Below are 23722 nucleotides of genomic sequence, written 5' to 3'. Positions count from 1 at the left end.
ATCAACACAGCCTTCTTTAAGGAACTAGAAAAACTATGAAATTTATTTGGAAAGGAAAGAGACCCTGAATAGCCAAAGACATACTGAAAAAGAAAAATGAAATTGGAGGAATCACACTACCAGACTTCAAAACATACTACAAAGCTACGGTGGTGTAAACAGCATGGTATTGGGATAAGGAGAGACACACAGACCAATGGAATCGAATTGAAAGTTCTGATATAGAACCTCACATATATAGCCACATAATATTCGATAAAGCCACCAAACCCTCTCAACTGGGAGAGAGTGGCCTATTCAACAAATGGTGTCTGGAGAACTGGATAGCCATATGTAGAAGAAGAAAAGAGGATTACCATCTCACACCTTATACAAAGATCAACTCGAGATGGATCAAAGACCTAAATATAAGAGCCAAGACCATAAAAACCTTAGAAAGCAATGTAGGGAAACATGTACAGGACCTTGTAATAGGAAAAGGATTCATGAATATCACACCAAAAGCACGAGCAGCAAAAGAACTTATAGATAAATGGGACTTCCTCAAAATTAAAGCCTTCTGCACCTCAAAGGAGTTTGTCAAGAGAGTAAAAAGGGAGCCCACACAGTGGGAGAAAATATTTGGCAACCATATATCTGATAAGAAACTTTTAACTTGCATATATAAAGAACTCCTATATCTTGAAAATAAAAAGATAAACAACCCATTTAAAAAATGGGAAAAAGATTTAAACAGACACTTCTCTAAAGAAGAAATACAAAAGGCTAAAAAGCACATGAAAAAATGCTCCAAATCTCTAGCTATCAGGGAAAGGCAAATCAAAACTACAATGAGATACCATCTTACACCCATAAGATTGGCAACTATGAAAAAAAACAGAAGAATACAAATGCTGGAGAGGATGTGAAGAAAGGGGAACACTCATCCACTGCTGGTGGGAATGCAGAAGGATCCAGCCATTCTGGAGGACAGTATGGCGGTTTCTCAAAAAACTAGCCATAGATTTGCCATATGACCCAGCAATACCACTGTTGGATATATACCCAGCAGAACTGAAAACAAGGACACAAGCCGATATATGTACACCAATGTTCATAGCAGCATTGTTCTCTATTGCCAAAAGTTGGAATCAACCCAAATACCCATCAACAGATGAGTTGATCAATAAAATGTGGTATATAAACAGAATGGAATACTACTCGGCTGTAAGAACAAATACACTACAAACACACGTGATAACATGGATGAATCTTGAGAACCTTATGTTGAGTGAAGCAACCCAGGCATTGAAGGACAAATACTACATGACCTCAATGATATGAAATAAGCAAGCTGCCTCAGAGAGTAAAGAGACTGAATGATAGGCTTACAGGAAATCAGGGGTGGAGGAAGGATGTGAGCTGACGTCTGCAGGGGTGGAATTTTTGATGAGCTGGTGGTAAGTATGAACACAAAGAAGAGATAAAATGGGAGCAAGGGGTTGCCTTAGGGAGGGACTTTGAGGGTGGCTGGGGATGGGCGGATGTGTAATATGGCCCAAATTGGGGGTGGGAGGGGTAGCATACGAACATAGGAGTGTGGTCACCCCTCGGGCTGAAGTGTGGTTTGCTGGCCTGGCGGGGGAGCAGCCGCGGCAGGCCAAGCCGCTGCCCCCATAATAGGGTGGCTGGTCGGACTCACCGCCACCCCTGAAGGGAGCTCGGCATGGGCGCAGAGTGCCCTCGGGTCTCCCCTTCTCGGCAGCCATGCTTCCGCGGCCGCCCCTCCTCCCGGATGGTGCCACACGATGCCTGTAGGGCGGCACCCTTCTTCTTCTTTCTCCCTGCGCAGCCACAGGGTGGAAAATTTCAGTGTGCCCTTTTCCCCTCCCCCGACAGCAGCAACAGCCAGGCGTGGGCGGAGAAATCCAGTCTGCCCTTTTCCCCTCCCCTGACTGCAGCAATAGCCCGGCGTGGGCGGGAAACTCAAGTCTGCCCTCCACCCCAACAACAGCAGCCACCAATCCCTAAACCATGCCCCTTCCCCCAGCAACAGCGACAGCCAATCCCTAGCCACCACCCCTCCCCCGTCCAGTACCGCCCACTGACCTTTCGCCGGCAACCAATCAGAACAGGGCGTGGCTTTGACCAATCAGCCTTCCCCAGCCCCTATAAAACTGTTGCCTCTCCCTCAGTAAAGTGGACTTGCGTGTTTACCTTGTCTCCACGGTAGTTTTTCTGCCGTGTGCCCTCCAGTCCTGAGAGCCCCCAACAAGTGCCTGGCCTCCCTTGTCCCCAGTTCGTCGCCTGCTTCTCTGGGCGACCCCTTCGTCGCCGGCTTCGCCGGGCGACCCCGTCAGCCGAACCGCGCAACCCCTGTGAGACCGACCCCTCGTCTGCTGCCGGACCAACCCCTCGTCCCAAGTGGGACCGACCCCTCGTCCCAAGCGGGACCGACCCCTCATCCAGAGCTGGACCGACCCCTCGTCCTCAGCCAGACCCCACCTCTACCGACCGAGCAAGCCGCCACATAGAAGAGTGTCAGGTGTTGGTGGAGAGTAAAATGCCAAGAAAATCGTATCAAAATATAATTAAGAGGGTTACCTGTTTAGAATGCTCGGAGGGGATGGTCCGATGCGGGACGGGCTCCTGGGGAATGTCTGAATGCTCATTTTGCCAGAGTGGGTGGCACCATTGGGTAGAGACCCAAGTAGTGAGAGTGGGTGTGGACCCACATCCTGGGGAGGACTAATGCCATCAAATAGAGGGAACTGTATCTCTCGAGAGAAAGGGTGGCTCCCAGGGCATTGGGACAGTTGAGCAAGTTAAGCCCTGAACACTATTCCAACTATCTCTGAACGTGGCTCCTCGAGAAATGGAGGTTGGCTGTCACTGTTGGAACCAAGGTGGATGGGAAAATGGATGTTAAATGTGTGGAACCAAGGTAAATGGGGGGTAAGAGAGGAGTTTTGTGAGAGTACACAAGGATGGATATAAAACATGTAATATTACACCATAACATATAGGAGATGACAGACTGATAATGTAAACCATAATATAAAACATAGGATAACTAAAAAATTAGAAAACTGTGTATCCTAAAGTATACACCACAATGTAAGCACAGATGTCACCTTGTTTGAAAGCTATTGTCTCAGACTCTGTACATCACTTTAAGTAAAGATGATGTGAATAGGGTGTAAGAGTATCGCTGTGGAAGGGAAAAGGTTTTGTGATGGATGTGTGGGAGTGCTGTATATTATATATATGAATTGCTGTGATCTAGGGCTCTTGTTAAGAGAAGTTCAATAATTAGGGGAAAAAAAAAGAAAAATATAGGATGTAGAATTTTTTCCACGTCAACACGTATTCTATATCTAACCTTTAAACCCATCACTATATGTCATTTTGCTAGTAAGGTATCCTGACATTATATTGGGCTTCAATTTTCAGGAAGTTCTGGATCACAGAGTGTTTCAACAATGGCAATGGAGGAATACTGGTATAGGATACTATTGACAGGTGATATATGGCTGACAGGGAGCTATACAGGACATATGTCCAGGGTGCATGGTAATGTTTGGATATACTCATTGTGGCAACAATTAAAAACTACAGCTGGGGGGGTACTGGGTTCCTGGCCGGTGGTGCTCTGTCATGGTACCTAGCGGAGCAGCAACAGTCTCCCAGGTGCAGCGGCAAGGACCAGGAAGTAATGAGGGTCCAACAGTGAGCCCCTGATGCTAATGACTATGCTTGTGAGCTGATATGCCTGAAATAAAAACAAGGCCTAGAGCAGCATTGTGCCTGGGAATTTCCTCCTGACAGCCTTCATGTTACTCAAATGTGGCCAGTCTCGAAGCCAAACTCAGCATGTAAATGCAATGCCTTCCCCCCAGCGTGGGACATGACACCCGGGGATGAGCATCCCTGGCACCGAGGGATCACTATCAACTACCAACTGATGATGCAACTGGAAAATGACCTTGAATGAAAGGTTCAATGCAGATCAGCAGAATATCCCTGTCTACATAAAATAACATGACTTTAAAATGCTGTTTGACCTAATGTAAGGGGGAAATGGAAAGGAAAAATGAGTTTATATGGCTACGAGTCTCTAAAAAAGAGTCTGGAGCTGTCAGAAGGATTGCCCTTATGCACAACTGAGCAGAATCTAAGAGACAGATAAAGTAGATACAACCACCAGGTATTGGCTCCTTTGAGAGCCAAAGAGACCCATGGGTGCCATGGTCATGGCAGATAGGGTTAACTGCCATGTCAGATGGCCCTTCTTTGGAGCTAGTGTTTATGTGTGATGAATCTGGACTCAGATGGGATCTCTCTTCATAAGCTTTCATGCTACTGTGCTGGAGTTGTAGCTGGTGTTGTGGTTTAAGATATATTTAGGGGATCTGAATCTCTGGACTGACAATGTGATAGCCAGGCCCTGAGCCTCAACAGACTCCAGCACCTACAATCTGATTTATTGGACTCACCTCACTCAGCTAAGATGGAGTTGAAGAAGGACAACCACCACACCATGGAGCCTAGAGTGCCTACAACTGAAATCGGGAGGATTGCATCCAGTATCCATGTGGAATCTGAGCCTCCTCTTGACATAGAGGTGCAATGGACACAACCATTCCAATGTCTACAGAGAAAAGGTGGCATTGGAGTGGGAAAAGTGGACATGGTGGCTAATGGGTATGGGGAATGGCAGGAAGAGATGAGATGTGGAGGCATCTTTGGGACTTGGAGCTGCCCTGGATGGTGCTGCAGGGGCAATCACCGGACATTGTAAATCCTCACAGGGCCCACTGGATGGAATGGGGGAGAGTATGTGCCATGATGTGGACCATTGACCATGAGGTGCAGAGGTGCCAAATGAAATGGATGTGTCATGATGATGGGAATAAGTGTTGCTGGGGGGGGGGGGTGGGGAGTGGTGGGGTTGGGATGGTGGGGTTGAATGGGTCCTCATATATTTTTTTAATGTAATATTTTTACAAAATCAATTAAAAATAAAAAAAACAAATTAATTAATTAATTAGGGTAGAATTGACATCTTAGTGATATTTATTATTCCAATCCATGCCATGGAATCCCTTCCATTTATTTACACATTCTTTGATTTCTTTTAGTTAAACTTTAGCAGTTTTCTGTATGCAAGATAGACAGATTGACAAATGAAGTCAAACTGAGAGTTCAAAAAAATAGGAAGTTCACATCTATGGTCAATTGATTTTTGGCAAGACTGCCAGTCCAACCAAAGGGGATAGAGAAATCTCTGCCGAAAATGGTGCTAGATATGGTGACTTTTTCACAACATAGATTTGTCCTGAATGATATTGGAGGGATAGATGAAGGGCATTGTATGTCCTGCCATAACCCACTGAATGGACAGGGAGAGTGGGTGTAAAATGCAATGTAAACTTTAATCCATACTCTGTATCAGTGTCCAAAATGTATTCATTAATTGCAATGAATGTACCACAATAATGAAAAAATTTCAAAAAGTACAGTATGAAAATTCCATGTGGTAAAGGAAATGTTCTGTATCATGGCAAAATCAATATCATGCTGGTTGTGATATTTTACTACAGTTTTGAAAGATGTCACATTGGGAAGGACTGGGTAAAATGTACATGGTAATTCTCTGTATCATTTCTCTGTACCATTTCTTTGTATCATTTCTTATAATTGTATGTGAATCTGCAATCATCTCAAAATAAAACATTTTAAAAACTTAGAGAATTTTTTTTGCTGTGAGAACAACATTTCCATATCCAAAGAATGAAAGAGAACCCCTATCTCTACATTTTACACAAAATTAACTCAAATGACCGAAATATTTAAGCCAGAACCATAAAATTCCTAGAAAAAAATGTAGGAAACATCTTCAACATCTTGAGGTTGGAGGTGGTTTCTTAAATGTTATACCCAAAGCAAGAACAACTTAAAAAAATAGAAAAATGGGACCACCCCAAAATTGAAAATGCTTTACTTAAAATAACTTTGTCTGGAAGGTGAAAAAGGTGGCCTACTCAAGCGAGAAATTATTTCTAAGGTATATTCAATAAAGGTTTAATATGAAGGATATTATTTTTAAAAGGTCCCTCAACTCTCTGATGAAAAGACAATCCAATTTTTAAAGGGGCAAAAGTCTTGAAAGGATATTTTCTGAAGCAAAAATGCAAACGGTTCAAAAAACCTTGAATAAAAGGGGAAATGGTACATACGAATTAGTTTATATGTCTAAGAGACTTCAAAATGAGTCAGGAGGTCTTCAGAGAGGCAATGCATATGCACATCTCAGCAGGCTGTGATAGACATCCAAAGTAGATACTACCCAAAATAGTGGGCCTCCTGAGTGCTACAGAAATACCTAAGTTCTACAGTTATGGCAGATAGCTCTGGAATTTGTTGCCTTGCCAGTGGGCCCCACATTCAAGTTTGTGCACTGAAGAGTGACAGAGTTGTACTCAGATGTGGCTTTTCTACACAAAACTTTTCTGTCCATTTTTTTGAGCATATAGTTGATTAGACTTGGTGGGTATATGCCTAGGAGACTTGAATCTCTTGGATGTCTATATGCCATCTGGGCCCTGAGCCTTGGTGGAGTTGAAGCACATAGTCTACAGTTCATTAGACTCACCTAGGACAACTAACAAGGAGGTGAGGATGGACAACCACTACACCAAGGAACCAAGAGTATCTACAACTTCAAGGAAGAGTCCCATCCAACAGCCATATGGAATCAAAGCCTCCTTTCAATACCAGTGGAGTGAGCATCACCGTTCCAGATTCCTCAGGGTTGGCACATAAAAATATGGACTGGAGTGGACTTACTGGCATTCCTATATAGACTTATCATGATTCTAGCAATAGAACAAATGTTATCATTTTTATGGAGACCTTGGACACAGGATCTGCAGAAGACAAGGAGAGGGAAAAAGAGGTGTAATTTAGGTCATTTTCAGGACTTGGAATTTCCTGAATGATTTTGCAAAGACACATTATATATCCTGCCATTATTCTATGAATGGAGTGGGAGAGATTGTAAAGTACTATGTAAACTTTCATCCATGATGCGTGGCCATACTCCAAAATGCATTCAATTGCAGTGAATGTACCAAACTAATGAAAGATCATGTTAATGTGGGGAAGGGGTGTGTGTGTGTGCAGAGTTGGGAATATGGGAATCCCCTATATTTTTAATGTAACATTTTATGTCATCTTTGTATGTTTTAAAAATAAAATAATATATTTTAAAAAGCATATGAAAAGATGTTCAACATAACTAGCTACTAAGAAATGCTAAATCTAAAGTACCATATGATATCATCTTACTTCTATTAGACAGGGCACTACTAAAAAAACAGGAAACTACAAGTGTTGGAGTGGATGTAGGGGAATAGTAACACTCATTCCTTGCTGATGAGCATGTAGAATGGGGCAGCCACTGTGTAGGATGGTTTGGTGGTATATCAGGAGGATAGAGAATGTCCATATGATCCAGCAATCCCACTACTAAGATAATATCTAGAATTGAAAGCAGGAATGTGAGGAAATATAGGCACCTCAATGTTCATTGCAGCAATATACACAATTTGCAAATGGGGGAAATTTAAAAATAAAATATTTTTATGCTTAAGAAATTTCATTGTGAGTCAGGAGGTCATTCCATAGGTTACACTTAATGCAAGTCTCAGGTGGATCTCACAAATGTCACAGTAAACAAAGACTCAAACAGGGGTGCACCCAAGTTATCTAGAGAAATCAAGACAGTATAGGTAAGACAGACAATCCCATAAAATCAGCATCCCATCAGTCAGTTTTATCTTGGAATGTATGATAACCTATCATCCAAATGTAAAAGGATGAGACTCATGTATCATTTCCCTACACGTGATTCTTTTACTCCTTTTATTAGTACCTATAATTAGCATTATAGCCACGAAATATATGTGCCAGGGACTTACTTAAATATTTGGACTCTTCATATGTTGTTTAAGCCCTAAATCCAAGCAGACATCCAACCAAGACTTAAATCTCCTGGTCAGCAGACACGCTCAGGATAACTAACAAAATGAAGATGATGGACAATGCCCATACCAAACAACAGCGAGTCTTTACAACTGCAAGCAAGAAAGTTCCACTCATCCACCCCATAAGATCTATGCACCTGCTCATACTGAAGAGCAGCAGGCATTACCACCCCCAAATCCTCAATTTTAAGGAATGAATGAACATAAATGTCTGTTGCAACTATGGACCAAATTTTAAAAAATCATTATAGTAGTAACAGAAGGACTTGTTATGTTGTTATGGCAATAATGGTTACCAAATGTTCTGATGGGAGGGAGAAGAAAAAGGGGGGGCAAAGGACATTTTAAGGGCATTCTAATTTTTAATGATCAAAAATCATACATTTAGAATTAACAAGTTGGACTTAGTTTAAATGATCCCAATTTTGTTGGCAACATCCAAATCATCATAGTCAGGAGCCTGTTGAGCATATGCCTTCTTCTCTCCATCAGGCCTGATCAGGGTCTTGAACTTGGCCATGTCAAGGCCATAAAGCTTCTACACATCTTGCTTGATCTGGTACTTCTTGGTCTTGATATCCACAATGAACACAAGTGTGTTATTGACTTCAGTCTTATTCATGGCTGATAGAGTAGTCGGGGAAAATGATATCCTTCATAATGTTGCAATAATGGATGCAGGCCACTATACATTTTGCCAAAACCTTTTAAATTGGTGCAAAGTGTCAACCATAATGTATACTATAGACACTGCTAAGGAGCAATGCTTCAATATGTTTTCATCAATTGTAACAAATACACCACGTATACGTAAGATATTATTAATAGGGAAGCTGTGAGATGGGGAAGGAATGGGATATATGTTCATGTTTTATTTCCTATAGCTGATGTATAGATATTGAAACATAGCTACAAAACATGTTTCCATTTTGGGTTACATTATCATTTATATTTTAGACTACACAATTTTCTAAAATTTTAGTTACACTACGGTATACATCATGGTTTACATTTATGCCTACAGATTTTTATACATTTTTGGTGATATTTATCATGTCCTATATCCGTCATTGTATGATCTCGTGGAACACTTCCATAGTACACGAATTACCCTCCTTCCCTCTAATCTATTTCTCTTTCCCTCTCCCCTCAGGGCACACAGTGACAACCAAGCTTCACTGCTTGAAGGACACGTTTCAAAGATACTTGCTAAAAGGCTGAGAACTTGACACACTTGACTATTCGCCCACATTGAGAACAAAAATGAATATGTAAAACATTGCTAAAATTTTAGAAAACTGTACAGTCTAAAATATAAACCATTATGTGAACCAAAATGGAACCATGTTTGGTAGCTATGTTTCAATATCTGTACATCAATTGCTGCAAATATAACATGAGCATGTAAAAAGATCATTGCTGGGGAAAGGGGAAAAGGGTTTGATTTTGGATATATGGGAGTCCCTTATAACTTATATTTGAGTGACTGTGATATAAAACTTTTTTGAAGACAAATTAAAAATTAGAAAAAAGATAGAAAGGATGTAGACTGAGGAAAAAATGAAAGAAATTATCTTGCCAATGAATGTACAGGGCAACATCTATTCCAGTAATGAAAGGCAAAATATAAATAACAAAATTTCATAATATTTTTCATTTTTAATCCCCAACTTATTCTTAGTTTTTTTTTTTAGTTTTTCTAAATTAGTATGTCTTCTATTTCTAATCTTTAAATCTATTACTATAATTAATTTTCCTATTAATTGACTTTGGCAATATAATGGTCTTCATTTTTGAAGAATTTTTGAAGAATTTTTGGACCGCAGAGAGGTTCAACGATGGCAGGGGAGGGATGCTGTTGTGGGGTGTTATTGATGGGGGGCACATGGTTGGGAGGGATTTATCCAGGGCATGTATATAAGGTAAATAAAAATGTTCATATATACATTGGGTATTTTCATAATTGTTACAGTTACAAATGACAAATGAGGGAGTGCTGAGTTCCTACCCAGGGGACCTTTGTCACATTCTCCAATGGAACAGCAACAATCCCCCAAATGTAACATCAGAGACCAGTGAAAAAGAATGGTCCAGTGATAAGCCCTTGATACTGATAAGTATGCTTATGAGCCAATATGCGTGAACTATAAACTATGCTTTGTGCTGCAGAGCACCTAATAGTTACCTCCTGAGAGCCTCTGTTATGCTAAAATGTGGACACTCTCTAAACCAAACTCAGCATCTAAATGCATTATTCACTGTGGGACATAACTCCTTGGTATGAGCCTTCATGGTGCTGAGGGATTAGTATCAATCACTAACTGGTGACAACTAAAAAGTGGCCATGAATATAAGGGTCAACCAAGACCAGCAATGCATCTCAGTGTCCATGTAGGATCATGGGTTAAAACCTGCTTTTTGACCTTGAATAAAAGGGGGAAATGGCAAAGACCAATGAGTTTATATGGCTAAGAATGTCCAAAAAAGCATCGGGAGGTCATCAGAGGGGTCATTCTTACACACACCTCAGCAGGACCCCATAGACAGCTGAAGTAGATACAACATCAGTTGCTGGTTCTACTGAGGCTTATGGAGATCCACAGGTTCTATGGTCATGACAGATGACTCTGGAGTTCAGTGCCATGTCAGTGGGCCCTACTTTGGAATTTGTACGTTTGAGTGTTATGGAGTTGGACTCTGACGTGACCTTTCTACACATGCCTTTTCTGTCACTGTTACTGGATCTGTGGTGGGTGCTATGGTTGATGTATACTAAGGAGACATGAATCTCGGGACTGTCCATGTAACAGTCAGGCCCTGAGCCTCAGTAGTCATGCAACTCCTACCCTCTAGTTGATTGGACTTACCCAGGTCAGCTAATAAGGAGGTGAAGAAGCTCAACCACAACACCAGGGAATTGAGAGGGCCTAAAGGTGCAAGCCAGAGAATAGCATCCATCATCCATGTGTAATCTAAGCCCCATCTCAATATAGAAGTTGGAATTGACATGAGCATCTCAAGGTCCACAGGATGGAGGAATAAAATATGGATTTAGTGTGGACTTACTGATATTCTATTACAGAATTATTGTGACTAGCAGTTGAAGAATTGTAGCATTGATATGGTAAAATTAGCCATGGTCATTGCTGAGAGCAGGGAGAGTTATGAAGAGATGTGATGTGGGGGTATTTTTGGGACTTAGACTGTCCTAAATGATATTGCAGGTACAGAAGATGGACAATATACATCCTGTCATAATTCACTGAATGTACTGGGAGAGACTTTAAATTAAAATGTAAACTACTATCCACGTGGTGCAGCACTGCTCCAAAATGTATTCACCAAATGCAATGAATGTGCCACAATGATGAAAGAGGTTGATTTGGGAGGAGTGAGTTGGGGATGTGTAGTGTATGGGGACTTCTTATATTTTCAAATGTAACATTTTTTGAGATCTATGTATCTTCAAAAAATAAAATTAAAAAATGTGATGGAGTGGAGGGGTGGGGAGTGGGTTATATGGGAACCTTTTATGTTTTTAAGGTAGCATTTTTGTGTGATTTATTAACTTAAAAAAAGATAACTAAAAATTTTTAAAAATAGGAAATAAAAAAAATATTTGCCAGGGGAGGGCGAAAGTGTTTGACAAAGGATATATGGGAGTCCCCTATATTATATATGTGACTTTACATTCATCTAAAACTTCTTTGGAACACAACGAAAAATAATAAAGAATGTATACTCTGAGAAGGAATGAACAAAATTGCCTTACCTCTGTACTTACAGACTAAGACTGATTGCAGTGATGAAAGGCAAAACACCAAAAACAAAGTTCTATGATATTTTTCATTGTTTAATTCCCCACCTTATTTTTTACTTCATTTTAGTTTTTCTAAATTAGTATGTATTCTATTTCTAATCTTTAAACCTATCAATACTATTCATTTTCCTACTAACTGAATTTGACAATACATTAGACTTGATTTTGGAGAAGTTTGGATCATAGAGGGGATAAAATATGGTAGGCGAGCTCATTCGTGTGGGATGATATTGACGGGGGACACATGGTTGCAAGGGAGTCTCCAGGATTTGTACATAAGGTACATAAAAATGTTCACATATTCTTTGGGTATTTTCATAGTACTTACAGTTAAAAACAACAATTGAATGAGTGCTGAGTTCCTAACCCAGGGAGCTCTGTCATATTCCCCAATGGAACAGCAAAAATCCTCCAAGTACAAGGACAAAGATCAATGCAGAAACATAGTCCAATGATGAACCCTTGATAATGAAGACTCTGCTTTAGAGGCTATGTGCCTGAAATTTGAACTAGGCCTAGAGCTGCAAGGTGCCTAACAGTTACCTCTTGAGAGCCTCCTTGTTGCTCAAATGTGACCACTCTTTAGGCAAAACACAGCATGTAAATAGGGTACCCCAAGGTGGGTCATGACTCCTGGGGATAAGACTCCCTGTCACTGAGGGATTACTACCAATCCCTAACTGATGATGCAACTAGAAAAAGTCTTCAAATATAAGGGGGTCCACAGGATGGGGGAATAGAGTATGGATTAGAGTGGACTTACTAATATTCTATACATGAACTATTGTGATTAGAAATCAAAGTAATCAAAGTAATCACACATTGGTGTGGAGAAAGTTGCCATGGTGGCTGCTGAGGGTAGGGAGTGGGAGGAAGAGATATGATGTGGGGTCATTTTCAGGGCTTGGTTTTGTCCTGGGTGGTGCTGCAGGAACAGTTACCAGACATTGTATGTCCTCCCATGGTCCACTGGGTGGACTGTGGGAGAGTGTGGGCTATGGTGTGGACCATTGACCATGAGGTGCAGAGGTGCTCAGAGATGTATTTACCAAGTGCAATGAATGTCTCATGATGATTAAGGATGATGTTGTAATGGGGGGAAGAGTGGGGTGATTAGGATGGGGGTATATTGGGAGCTTATATTTTTTTCAATTTAACATTAAAAAAATAAAGACAGAAAAAAAGAATTGGAAAGAAAAAAATAAATAAAATCTAAAAAAAGGGGGGGTTATGTTAAAGAAAATTGCATTTATATGGCTAAGAGTCTTCAGGAAAGAGCCAGGAGGTCATCAGATGCGTCATGCTTCTGCATGCCTCAGCAGTATCCCAGAGACAGACAAAAAAGGTACAAACACAGGTACAGGTGCTCCTGAGGGATTTGGAATCACACAGGTTCTATGGTCATGGCAGATCACTCTGGAGTTCAGTGCCTTTTCATTGTGCCCTATTTTGGAAGTTGTGTTCCTGTGTGTGATTGCGTTGTACTCAGATGTGACATTCCTACACTGCCTTTTCTGTCACTTTTACTAAAACTGTGGTTGGTGCTGGGTTGACGTATACTCAACGGACTTGAATCTTTGGACTGGCTATGAGATTTAAGCTGGTCCCTGAGCCTCAGAAGATTGCAGCTCCTACTGTTTGGTCCATTGGACTTACCCAGGTCTGCTTACAGGGAGATGAATGAGGTTAAGTCAGGCGAGCAGCCCATGTAACTAGCGCAGCTGCTCGGCACATTGTCGGATGAGAAAACTCTGGCAAGCACATGTTTTGGGGAATACCCTAAAGATGGCACCGAAGCCTGAGGCAAAAGCATGTGGGTCTGCCCCTGTACTTGCCTCACCCCCCAGCAACAAGAGCAAATGAGCCTACCAGCCTCGCTGAATTAGCATAGCCAATCAGCTATAGACATGCCTGCTAACAGCATATAAAAGCTATAGCACTTCCTGAATAAACCAGACCTGCGTCAAGAACCAGCGTCTCTGGAGTGGTTATTGAGTGTTCACTTGCTCCATCGTTCTTACCTCTGCCTGGTCACAGTTCCCCGACCCAAGTGGGCAACAATTGGCACCCGAACAGGGACCCTGCAGTAATCCTACAGTGAGCCACCCCGTGGCCATCTCATCTATAGTTTGTAAGTGACCCTTGCCATGGGTAATCTCACCTCACATGAAAAGGCCCGCCAGGTGCATGCCCTGCATGCTCTCTTGGCAAGTAGGCATGTAAAAATCTCTGAAAAAGAACTAAACCAATATTGGGATCTTGTTGTGCGCTTTAACCCCTGGCTTTCTACCGCTGCTTTTTCTTTAAATGTTTGAAGATATTGATCGTATTAAGAAAGAAATTATTAGTGAAATGCAAAATTCTAAGAAAATAAAAATCTAAGGTTCACTCCAGACACAACTACAAGCCTTGGACAAGAATATCATATTGCTGAAAGTCATACATTTTTCCTCCATTAAGTCAGAATAATGCAAAATGATTTTGTACAGTAACCTAACAAATTAAATGAACTAATACAAAATTTCTGATATTGTTCCTAGCATAGTAATGAATATTTTTATTTATTGTCATTGAACCCCATACAGATTCACTTCCCACATCTCCTTCCTATTTCCACTGTGCTATTTCCATCCTACATCATCTCCCTGGGGATTTGACAACAGTCACAGTAACATCTACACAGAGTGAGTTTTAATCATAGCAAGTCTTTTCATGAACTTAACCCCTGAAAATTGTAACTGTCTCTCTAATAACTTCAAACATAAATATCCATCTTGTGAACAAAATTCAAGGCTCTCTTTTATCTGCCTGCTACCACCCTAACCAGGCTCATGTGCCACTTTTCATGCTCTGCCCCTTAGTGTTCATCGGATATAAAGAATTATTTTTTAAAATTCACAACTTAAAGATTTATTGATCTAATATTTGTGTCCCTGTCCTCATTTCTTGGTGTACTTATAGCACTTTCTCCTCTCGAAATTACCCTACTTCCTACTTCAAGCCTCCGTGCAGTCATGAGCTCCATTTTGAAACTTTCAATAATCTCCACATGTTGTGACCAAACTTTTGGATCCACTTCAGCATGATTTGAAGGCCACCACAGGATACTGCTGGTATCCATTTCTATATATATTGTGTATATCTGTTTGAGATAAGGAACAATGTCTTACTCATTTCCTTATTCCCAAAATTCATATTTAGTGCCTAAATGAATTATTCGATAAATGTTTGTTGAATGACTAAAAGAAAATAAATGAAAGAATATAGTTAAACAGATGCTTGCAACAACTGTAGACAAAGAAGCAGCAGTGAAACAAGGAAAAACACTGCCAAGAGAAGGAAGTCCCATTAGTGAGAGCTAATGCCTGAGGAATGAGATTGGAGAAAGAAGGTAGTTTGTTGTATCTGCTATCTCCCACCACAATCAGTCTTTTTAATACAGTAGGACTTTGTATTTTCGCTTACTTACATGCACAATCTGTTGATGCACCTAAAGTTTCTAGCAATAAAAGGGGTTCCTGGAGTCCCATACATTCCTCCAGCACTGATGAAGATTCTGTGATACACCCAGAAATTATCAAGGCAGGATCTGGGTTCCTCAATGCAGATATTTCTTGAATGATGGATGGAAATGTATATTCTGTTCCCAGGATGAAAATTGAGATTGAACCACTCATGACGACACTACAAGACAAAATTGCATTTTCTCTTCACCACAGATTAACAGATTAGTAAAGTTGACTTGAGAGGGTGTGGGGGAAGAAATTAGAGTTTCCATGACTTGAAGGATTCCATTCCCATAAGCATCATTAATCTAGTATTCTTTTGTCTCTATTATCTCTTAGATATTTATTTCTATGGAGATAAGAAAGAAAAACACAATGAAATACAGTGCTGATTTTGACCCTGGGGAGACAGCTTTGGAGATTCCTGTTCATCTCGTATCCCAGTGGTCTCCTTCCTTCCTAGAAGGAGGTCACCTCTCTTTAGGTGTGAGCTCTAATATTACAATGATTCCCAAAATGACTGTGCTATGTCTACTTCTGGAGAGAGATTCTGACTACATTAAAATATCTTCTTTCCAATCTCTCTCCTCTGGAGTTGGCTATACACATGGGGCTTCCCTCTCTCTACAGGATACCTTCTTGTCTCACTGCATTACTCCCGAATAGTTAGCAATATCATTTGTTTTTTCATTCAACAAATATTTATTCAGCAGTATTGTATTGTGAGCAGTAAACTGTGTGCTGGGAATGAAGAGAAAGGTAAGATGTTTTGCTTCCACTCAAATGTCTCATAGGAAAAGCAAGGCAAGGGACAAGGAAATAATTACAAAACCCTAAAGCAGCCCTGGAGTACTCCTGAAATGTATGTCTGTACAGATCAGGATCTGCCTCTCCGTTTCTGCGAAAAATGCTCCTGGGACTCAGATGAGGACTGCATTGAAGTTATAGAACACTGTGTAGTACAGACAATTTAGAAATATTAAATCTTCCTATCCATGGACACAGACTGCCTTGTCCTTTACTTAGGTATTTTCTAAATTCTCGCAATATATTTTTTTTCATTGTATAACCTCTTTAATTAAAATTATTATTGGGCATTTGGCTCTTTTAAAGGCCAAATTGAATAGTTTTTTTAAACATTCATTTTAAATATTCTTTGCTGGTGTATAAAACACAACTACGTTTTCCATGTTAATCTTTTGGCTTGCATTTGGCTGGGTTCATTTATGAGCTCAAATTTTTATTGTGCAAACTTTGGCATGTTCTGTATAAATAATCATGATATCATTGAAAACAGTTTTACTTCTTCCACTTTAATTTGGATGCTTTTTATTTCATTTTATGGCTTAATTCCCATTAAATGCAGTATAAAAATGAATAGCAATAGTGAAAGAAGGCACCCTTGACTTTTTCCAGATTTCAAGGGGATGGCTTTCACTCTTTCAGCATTGAGGATGAGGTTACCTGTGTATTTACAAATATGGTATCAACCATGTTGAGGAAGTTACTTTACCTCATTATTTTTCTGAGAGTTTTTAATGTGAAAATGTGTTAGAATTTATTATTTGCTTTTATACATGAATTGAGATATTCATGTATTTTTCTCTTCATTTGATAACGTGGTTATTATATTGAATTTCTTATATTGAAACCCCTTAGATCCTGAGATAAATTCCACTTGATCATAATGGATACTTTAATATTCTGTTGTATTCAATGTGCTAGTTTGTGTTGAGTGTTGTTGAATATATATCTATAAGGGGAATTGGTCCTTGGTTTTCTTTCCTTTTTATGACTTTATGTAGCTTTGATATCAAATAACTTTAGCCTCAGGGAATGATTTTGGATGAGATAACCTGACCTCAAGTTGCAAGATTTTTGAAAAGTATTGAAATTAATTCTTTAAATATTTCATACATTTCATTATAGAAACTGTTCCTGGACTTCAATTTTTTGGATCTTGTTGGATAAATAATTGAATCTCTTTACTTGTTATAACTTTGTTGAGATCTTCTATTTCTTTGCAGTCAGATTAGGTAAATTGTGTGTTTCTTGGAATTGGCCAATTTTGTCTAGATTGTCTAGATTGTTAGCAGACAATTATTCATATTATTCATTCGTAATCTATTTAATGTCAGCGATAGCTTTTAATGTCTCAAATTTCATTTTGGATTTGGTAATTTGCACACTCTCATTTTTTTCTTTTTCAATAAAAACAAATCTTTGCAGTTTTATTGATCTTTTCAAGAATGAGTTTCATTGGTTCTCTCAATCGTTTATCTGTATTCTATTTTGTTTCCCTCCACTTGTATCTTTGATATTTCCTTCCTTCTACAAACTTTAATTTTAATTTCTTTTCTTAGTTCCTGCAAGTCTGTACAGACTATATATTCATAATTTATTTTTAATATGTTTTCACACTTGTAAATTTATCTGAATTTTTAAAATTCATCCCTACCTTGACCTAACAAAATACTCTGTTTAACCATAAAATAAATAGTAAAATGGACCATGAAGGGTAAAAGAGTTGAAGTGCCAGCTGCAGTTTTGTCACTGCCATCACTGAATAACTTGAGATTACACATTGTTGAATACGTCTCATATGCAAATGACACTCTTGTAAGAGATTCCTGTATAAAAGTGGATCATTGCAAATAAAAAATGAAATAGAAAAGTTTATCATTGGCATCATAGCAGCGTTGTAAAGGTTAACTCTTTTTATGCACAGTTATCAAATATGAATATCAAGATACACTCTTAGCCAGATCCTGGCCCTTCAACGTGGGAAAGTCCTCTGAATCTGAAATCACAGAATCTCTTTGACCTTAACTTGTTCTGGTTGGTAATGGCAAAATACGGTCAAATGTGCATCCCCAGTTTCCCACTGAGTGCTCTAAGAATTCTCACAAATATGGGCTCAAGAAATTAAAGAGAACACAAATTTTAAAATCACCATAGGCACTAAGAATACAAGTTACCATATCTCAGAGCCAGAAGAAAGGCGGACAGTGTGAAAAATGTTCCAGATTTTGAAATGATTCAGATAGTATATAAAACAACACTTTTTAATGAGATTTAGAAAATTTTTAAAATCTTTTAAATATGTAAAATGGCATAAAATATTTCAATAACAAATCAAATAGAACCTGTAATGTTAATATGTACAATGATGAAAATTTAAAATTTCCATGTAGTGGAATTGGGAGAAATGTAGCCACAATGGAAACCAAAGCCACCACCACCACCCTGAAATAGAAATTAGAAATTAAATCAAATTTATTCCTGTAGACTTCCCTACAGTTTACACTTTCTGTGTCCCTGCATTTACTGTCAGTAAAGCATTCTTTCCCATGATGTTTCCTTCCCAAGGCAAAAGAGACTTCTCTGGTTCATTACAGTAATATTTGGTTCCACTGGCTTTTTCCTCCTTGGATAATAGAGATATTTTTTTAAAATCTGCGTTCTAGAAACTCAGGGAGATGAGACATGTATGTGATTATGTAACTATATTTTGTGTAATGTATCTCAGAGCTATGAGGGTCCTTCCAAATCTTCTGAGAAGGTGATCTAATAGTGAGGGGAAAGGAAGATGGCAGCATTAGGGAAAGACCCTAAGACCAGAAATGTTACTCTCTCATCTCTCAATGATGTTACTCCCAAATTTTCTTCTATTGGAAACACAGCTCTTGGAAGTGGAGGAAGAAATAATGACTCCTGTGTTTGAAATATACTCGTTTAGACACTGGCTATATTATAGTGCATTGTGAGGTAAGGACTCTATTATTGCTTTCTACTGTGTCTTGGTTTAAATGATATACGCTGGACCTGAAGGTGTTTATTCTCACTTCCCTATTGTGTGCAGTTTATCTTCAATTAAGTGTTTATCTTTTCTAAACTTCTAATGATAGGTTCCCAAAATAATTATTCTACTCACACAACATAATACAACCGAATAGAACAGAGCTCACTCAAAATGAGTCTTCTCCTCCATCTATATCAAATACATTTCATGGTTTTCAGAAAGCAATTGAATCTTTCACTTCTCCATGGAAAAATACTAGTATTTACCTCTGTAAATATCCCTCAAACCAATTTATGGAAGTTTGTTTAACTTAAATCTCTCTTTTAGGTCCCCTCTTAAAGATTTTTCCTTACATAAAATCCTAAACTGCATTTAAGTTTCACAGATAGCAGACAATTTGATGATTTTTTTTGGTAGACATTTATAGATTCTTCAGGAATAAATTTAGATTTCCATGATAATGAATGTATACTCTCAGTTCAGAGTGAATCGATATTGTTTCCACATATTTTAGGGTCCTGGGGAAGAGTAAAATTTAACTGACAAAACCAGGGATATTTTTTCTTTTTTCTGAGAGAAAATTATGATATGCAGGAATGAGGATGTAAGTAAGATCTAGGAGAGCATAGAATAGTTGACACAGTCTCCATCACTCACTCATGACTTGTTAAAAACTTTTTTTTAAGAATTAATGTACCAGCTAGGTATATTAGTAAAGAAGAGCAGGTTCTAAGGAGATTTTGAAAGAAATACAATTACTCTCTCTTCTTAATTACACTGAACATTAAGTAAGTTTGTCATCTACCTATGCACTTATATGATATGGTGTGAGGTTTGTACAGTAGGTTGGCTCTTATATTTTTTCTGTTTTTTTCATTTTTATTTATTTTAAAAGATACATCAATTACATAATATGTTACAGAGAATATATAGGGTTTTTCCATATGCCCTATTCCTCACAGCTCCCACATTTTCCCACATTAGCAATTTTTTTTCATTTGTGTGGCACATTCATTGCAATTCATAAACACATTTGGGATCACTGCCACTAAGCATGGATTAAAGTCTACATTGAAGTTTACACTCTCTCACACTAAATTCTGTAGATTATGGCAAGATATATAATGGACTGTATCTGGCAGTGCAATGTCATTCAGGTCAACTCCCAAGTTCCCAAAATGCACCTGTCTTACACCTGTTTATCTCTCTCCCTGCCCTAAGAATCTCCATTGTCCACAGCCTCCACATCAGTGATACTCCTTCCATTCTCTTTCTTAGCAGCCTTTTCTCTCTCTTTCTGGTTTGACTTCCTTTACTCTAGAAGAGCAGGAGCTAGCAGGTGTGGTGCTTATTAAGCTATACTTAATGCAAGAGCCTCCTACTACTTACTGAAGAAAAGGGGCATATTTGTGGAGCCAACCATTTCAGAGGAGTCTTCTTGAGTATACAGCATTCCTGATGATAACAGAAGTATCAACTTTCTTAGCTAGCCTGTTTTCTAGTATTTTTCATGCTTCTAGTTACTTGAAAGGCATACCTCTAGGTTCTACAATAATATGAGTGTTCATGGTTACTCTATTTTTTCTCAAAATTCTTAAAAAGTACTTTCTGCTTTTTAAGAGATTTCTGCTAAAAGAAAATAAAATATACAGGTAAAGAGATTTCCACTTGATGAAAATAATCCATACAGGTAAACTTTTTGTAAAAGAACAGATTACAAAAGGACTTTTTTGCAGGATGGAAATCTGGGAATTGTTATACCACATTGTTGGGAGTGAGAACATCAATGACACAATTTCCAGAGTGTAAATATATAACACTAGTATATGTGTAGCTTAGAAAAATATGATTCACTATATATATTTTTTTCCATGAGAATAAAACCCCTCTATTTGATTAAATAAAAATGGTAAACTGCATCGGAAAAAGTTTTAAGTCTAAAGACACAATTACTCTGTTTTACATCTGCAGTATTGGATAGATCATCTCCTTGCTACCTTCTCCACTTTTCTCTGTGGACAAGAGTTATGTAACCAGTATCCTATTAACTAAAACAGGAGTTTTTGAAAAGTTTTCCATTGGTTCTTGCCCTGTTCATTGCTTGTGAAGCATTCAGCCTGCAGTATAAAGTTTAAGTCTTCAAAGTAAAAGCCAAAATGGAGAAAAACAAAAGGAAACCTCACTCTCCCCCAAAAACAAAAAGAATCTACTTTTTCATAAGGGTCAGGGAGAGAATTCTTCACTACCCTTACCTTTCCACCAAATTGATCAGACCCATATTGTCACCGCATTGCCTAGTTTAAAAAATGGCAAGAGGTTGCTGACACCCCAGATGGTCCTGCAACATGCCAGGGGCATCATTCTAGTGGTCCATATTCCTCACACCATGTCTGCCTTAAACAAATTAAAATGCAAGATATCTAACATAATCATTCTATACTGATATTTTTTAGAATATAAAAGGTGCTGACTTTTATTTATTTATTTTAATTATCTTTTTTAAAAGATACATAGATCACAAAAAGTTACATTAAAAATATAAAAGGTTCCCATATACCCCACACCCCACCCTGCCCCACTCTTCCCACATCAACAACCTTTTCCATCATTGTGGCACATTCATTGCATTTGGTGAATACATTTTGGATCAATGCTGCACTGCATGGATTATACATTTCATTATAGTTTACACTTACCACCAGTACATTTAGTGGGTTTTGGCAGGATATATAATGCCCAGCATCTTTACCTGTGATAACATTTAGGACAACTCCAAGTTCCAAAAATGCCCCCACATTGCATCTCTTCTTCCCTTTCCCTGCTGTCAGCAACTACCGTGGAAAATTTTTCCATATCAATGCAACAAATGTCTTTCATTACTGGTCATAATAGGTCTATAGAATACCAGTAAGTCCATTCTAACCCATAATTTATTCTTGCATTTTGTAGACCTTGGGATGGTGATGTCCACTCCACCTCTAAATTTAGAGGGGGCTTAGATACCCCATGGTTAGTAGATGTGATTCTCTTGCTTGCAGTTGTAGACACTCTTGGTTCCCTGGTGTGTGGTTTGCAGTAACCTCTAAAGACAGTGCTCTGGAAAGATTTTGAGAAAATCACTAGTTTATGTGATAAATGATTTTGCCGAGAATCATAATTTAAGGAAATTGGAGTGTGATGGGGTTTTTACTTGAACAAAAGAAACTTCCAGAAAGAAAGAGCCAGGTGAAGTTTTTTAAATCTCAGATTATGGTAAAATCAAAATGCAGAAATCCTATGAGACTGCATAAGTGAAATAGCATTCCATGACAATTGCAGATCTGGTGTATTTATGACTCAAAAACAGATTTGAGCATGTGGGTTAATAAATAACATAATGAGAATGAATTCACAGCTTTCCCAAAGAATGTGAAGTGAATACAAAGATTAAAACATTTTTTTATCCCCCACCACTGATCCCTTGCATCAGTGACTCCCTTGCCATATTTCTGAAAATAACATTCACACCATTGTAGTTTCAACCACAGACTTAAAATCCCTAGAGTTCATCTGTTATTTCCTCTAACACTCACCACTTCCCCATGGATAGTTCAGCCAACCACCCACCCTGATCACTCTCACACTCCAGAACCATCAACACCCCTCAAGTCCCTGCACCACTTCACCCCCACCCACTGCCAAACCATCCCTTACACCGGTTTTGCCCATTGTGAGCATCAACTCACCACACTCTACTCCCTTTATGTCAACTGATCACCTTTTTGCAAGACTCTAGGTTTGTACATCTGTTCAAAATGTTTTCCACAATCTTGAGAATTTTAACATGATGATGCCCACGCTGCTTCCAAATGAGTGTAGTTATATCAGTGAAGTCATGCAATATTTTTCCTATAGTTTCTGGCTTATTTCAGTAAATGTTCAAGATTCATCCATGCTGTTTCATATTTCGATGCTTCATTCCTTCTTTCAGCTGAGATATATTTCATTGTATGCTTATATCACAGTGTGCTTATCCATTCATCCATTAATATATAATTTGTTACTTCCACCGTTGGCAATAGTGAATCAGTCTTTTATAAAGATTGGTGTGCTTATATCTGTTGGTGTCCCTTCTTTCAATTCTTCCAGCTATACACTCAGCGTGGGATTGCTGGAACAAATGTCAATTTTACACCTAGCTTTCTGAGTAACTGACAAACCATCTTCCTAAGTGGCTGAAACTATTCTACATTGCCATCAATAATAGATGAGGGGACTCTTTCCTCCATATCTTTTCCAACACTTAGAATTTTCTAGGTTATTTTTGTTAATAACCTCCAGCCTAATAGATGTAAGATGATATCTCATTGTGGTTTTGGTTTACATTTTCCTTTTTAGGTCTAGGTAGTGATGTTGGGCATCTTTTCATGTGCTTTTTAAGCATTTGTGTTTCTAGTGAAATCTCTTGCCCTCTTTTTTAATTGTTCATCTTTCCATTTTTGAGATTTGAGATTTCTTTTTAAGTGAAGGATGTTAGGAATTAACAAAAAAATATTTCGGAAATATTTTCAACCATTCATATTCCTTT

This window comes from Dasypus novemcinctus, chromosome 30 (genome assembly GCF_030445035.2).
Source record: "Dasypus novemcinctus isolate mDasNov1 chromosome 30, mDasNov1.1.hap2, whole genome shotgun sequence".
In the NCBI taxonomy this organism is placed as follows: Eukaryota; Metazoa; Chordata; class Mammalia; order Cingulata; family Dasypodidae; genus Dasypus; species Dasypus novemcinctus.
The sequence above is the reverse complement of the archived record's forward strand: the minus strand, read 5'-3'. Positions refer to the sequence as shown.